The following is a 4,236-nucleotide window of genomic DNA, read 5'->3' on the forward strand; positions in this document are numbered from 1 at the left end:
CAGGAAAAATGTCTCAATGACTCAACCAGGAAGTGTCAGCAAGAAAAAAACAACCCCCTGAAGAGAATCTATCATAAAAGAAATAGAAGATAAGAGTCATTGTTTAAAGATCTTCTCCTCACACAAAACATCAGTAATCATGCAAATCCTCCTAATCCTTGTTTATGATAATCACAAGTTGTTTTCACAATTCCCCCCATACATTATCTGTCATAAATCCATCAGTGGTCAGACTTTTCCACAACTGCTTTGATTGCGTCACAGTTCCTCTTCATTGGATGGAGCAGCAGCTTTGATGTCTATCAGAGCGATGAGATTTGATCACCCCACCCATGAATCACAGGAAGATGGCCGAATCGTAGCACGTAGAGCATTTTTGTTCGCCGCTCACTGATATCTGTTAAGATAAGGAAGGGGAAAGTGATGGAGAACGATGGCATCCATCCACTCCTCCCAATTCATAAACATGACCTGTGGATGATCCTACACTGGGAGAGCTGGAGAGGCCTGCGGCTGCCAGTGTGTAGCGCTAGCTGTGTGTGTCACAGGAACACTGTTGGCTCTGTCAACATGCACTGAAGCAGGGTGTGTATGTGTGTGTATGTGTGTGTGTATGTGTGTGTGTGTGTGTGTGTGTGTGTGTGTGTGTGTGTGTGTGTGTGTGTGTGTGTGTGTGAGTTTGAATCAGACCCAAGACTTGAAAGTCTCTCGGCTCTGTTTGCTTTTGTGACTACACAAGGTGTGTGTGTATGAGGTATTGAGCTTTTCCTCCTCTTTTCTTTTGTTTAAATCATGTCAGATCAGAGCGGCTTTGAGGTTTGGCTGTTAGTCATGACACAGCAAACTAGTCTCTGTCTCCGTGTTGTTTGATTACGTCTTAACTTCTCTCTTGAGTTGTTTTGTTTTGGTTTTTTTTAAATTTTCATGCAAAGCAACTGGTATGAAACACCATAACAGACACAACGGATTTGGGATTTTCCATCCTCCTGCTTTAAGTGAAGTCACAAAAGTTCAGTCGTGACTGTGATGCAGCATTTTGTTCATCAGGGCGGTATGACCCTTTGTCTCATGTACACCCACTCTCCCCAACAGTCCGACACTCCCAACACTTTTACTGTAGCTGAGCCAAGCTGTCAACATATCCTCTCAGAGCAAAACTTTTTTTAAATCCATTTTACAGGTGGTAAAAATACTCATTTTAATCCCCTACCTCTGTCATTAGCATGTGTTTGAAGATACATATTAGGGAGATGCTGAACCCTCTGCAGTTCACTATAAAAGCAGTCGGGCTGTCAATGATGTCGCCATTACCTATGGAGCCACCAGTGGTCACAGCCTGGATTTTAGGAGTCCTAAATCATCTTTCCTTCAGCTCATTCAACCATTACAACCTCCTAAATTTTAAAGACCGCAGCATAAGTTAATGCATTTCAATGTATTTTTGACACAAGACTTTTTTGCTCAGTCGGTAAGAGCTTATCCTGGCTCACTGGATGACAGAACAAGGTCTAACAGTCTGGATCAGTCTGGATCAGTCAGATCAGTCGGATCAGGTGGGTGAGCCCGGTTTCCTCATTGGTTGCTATATGAAGCCTGATCAGCAAGTTTAGGGCCACCAAGAAACTCTTAAATAACTCTATTATCTATTAAATGTACTCAGTAGATGGATGAAACAAATGTTTGTGCACAAGTCTCATGTCTCACGTTGTGTTTTGCCTACTTTTATGTATTTATGTGGTTATGGTTCCTTTCATTGTGCACCAGGCTGCACAATGTTCAATTGAATTTCTGTTATTATATGTTTAGTTTTTTTTTTTTTTACAAAAAGATTGTCTGTTATAAAGATAACTTTCACAGCTCAGTTGCAGACAAAGCTAATAGACCATGACAAAACTTAAATTACTTGGTTAATTTTTAAGCTTTCTTTCTACAATTTTGCAGTCCAAATGTACACATTCATAGATTATGCAGAAAATACTGATGTCAAATTTTGCAAAAAATTTTAAAAATTCTTCTTGGGATATCATCAACACTGTGAAAACACATTGAATAGTTCAATTGTGTTACACTGATATATGAAAACGCACAACAAACCTTACACATGTGAGGATAAAGAGTTGATAACCACATCATATCGACAGTGTGCTGATGTATTAAGAAGTCTGACTTTTGTGTTTATGTGTGTATGTTTGTCTCTGATTGGTGGTCTCCTGGCTGTCCTCTCCCCAGCTGTTGCTGTTGCTGTTGCTGCTGCTGCTGCTTTCTCTCTCCTGCTGGCTGGTGGTCAATATTGACTCAGGGATCGAAGCAACAGCCACTTTGTCAGGGTATACCAGGGGGCAGAGCTGCTATCTCTATGGCATCAGGTGAAAACAGAAAAAGGCTGGTCATCACATGTCATAATTTAAGAGAACGATACTAACTCTGCACTAGATTGAAAAATGATGCATAATGACAGCAATGTTGGAATACTGTGAGCTTATTTTGACTTAAAAATGACACCATAGAAGATCATGTTGGAGATATAAATAGTATGAAGTAAGATTATTTTTTCTTTTGTGTGTGTGTGTTTATTAAGACTTTTTTTCATTAAACAAATAGGAGAGAAGCTGGTGCAGAAACAGAAAATGAAATGTATGTAAAGGTATTACATCTCATATTTTTTGATGCTAAGATTGTTATGTCCAATATTAATAGATTAGTAAATATAAATCTGGGATATACTTATACTTATACTCTAATATGCCCACTTTTTTTATTTTTTAAATTTTCTATTGTATTTTTTTTTATTATTTGAAACACCTTTAAAACATTCAAAAAGCTTTTAGACACAACTTTCTTGCCACAAACGCTCACAGGGAGGTTAACAGCAGTGTCACAATCAGACAGATTGACTCTGTGAGAGTAAATGAGCCAAAAAGCACATGCAGGCACACTGAGGCATGAAAAGAAAACCACAGTTCAAAAACAGGTAGCCTTTTTCTTCTTTTTTTTTTTTTTGGTAAAACTGGAGTTGCTGTCTCTGTTTTTAGTGAGTATGAGATGAATATTTAGTGTGGATGACTTGAACAGGAAGACATTAGTTGATTTCACACATTTGGTGGAGCCAACTCCTACTTAAAATGTGTGGAGCAAAGCTGCTAACGACTCAGTGGACAGAAGGTGTCTGTTGTTCACTTCACTTTTCTGAAATAAAGCCCTAATTTTCTTGTGAGTTTAAAGATGTAATCATGTACTTCCAGCTTCCTGCAGTCCTTCCTGAAAGCACAACTGTACCCAAATGTTTCTAACAGTGTGCAAAGTATGAAGATATTCCATCTACCTACACAGAGAGACCACATTTATTCACTAGTTATGTATTAGTGACTGTTAAACTAGCCACCTCTGTATAGATTTGCATGAAGCTGACACCAGCTTGTGAGTTCCATAAGTTTGATGCTGGCTGACAGTTTCATTCCAGTGATTAATTTTGCATAGTTGTGTGGTCAAGGCGTAAAAACATAGGACTCCTTTTGTTTATGGATTAAAGAGCTCAGAGCTTGGCTGCAGGATCTGAAACTGGTATTGAACTCACTGCTGTCACCTAGTGAACGATGGGCCAAACAGCTTCGAGTGACAGTGCAGGTGAGACTACTGAACTTGGTGCACCTTTTTGTATAAATCTGCAAAAGTTTTGGTGTTTATGTTATTTCTTTTTGTCTTCTTCGATCTATTACTTTCACAAGTCAAATAAGCTTTTATTCTTATTTGAGAGTTTTATTGCACTGGCTACACTATGACAATATGACATATAACAATAAAGTTGAAGCACACACACACATCAATACCCAGTATGACCCTATTTTGATCAGACAAACTGTGCCAGGTCCCTGCAAGGTGTGTCACTGTGCAATAAATCTCCTGAGAAAAAGAACAAGAGTGAATCAGATCCAAGCCGTTAGCTGCTGAAGTCAGTGGGCAGTCAAACACACACCTACAAGGAAGAGTTTGAGACAAACTATGGCGCGATAAGAGGTCTCTTTATTTAGCAGCACATTTGGAAATGAGATTGGAATGCAGTTATCAGATATTTACTTTGTCCTTGTTAACATCCATATGCTGTGTGAACTCTTTGTTGTGCTTTGCAAGAAAAAAAAAAAAAAGAAACCTTTGCCATTTTTATGAGCCATTTATGCAATAACATATTAAAACAAACTTTTTGTCTTGCAACCCCTTCATACAAGAAACGTCTTCCTG

The sequence above is a fragment of the Thunnus albacares genome, chromosome 6 (assembly GCF_914725855.1).
Source record: "Thunnus albacares chromosome 6, fThuAlb1.1, whole genome shotgun sequence".
In the NCBI taxonomy this organism is placed as follows: Eukaryota; Metazoa; Chordata; class Actinopteri; order Scombriformes; family Scombridae; genus Thunnus; species Thunnus albacares.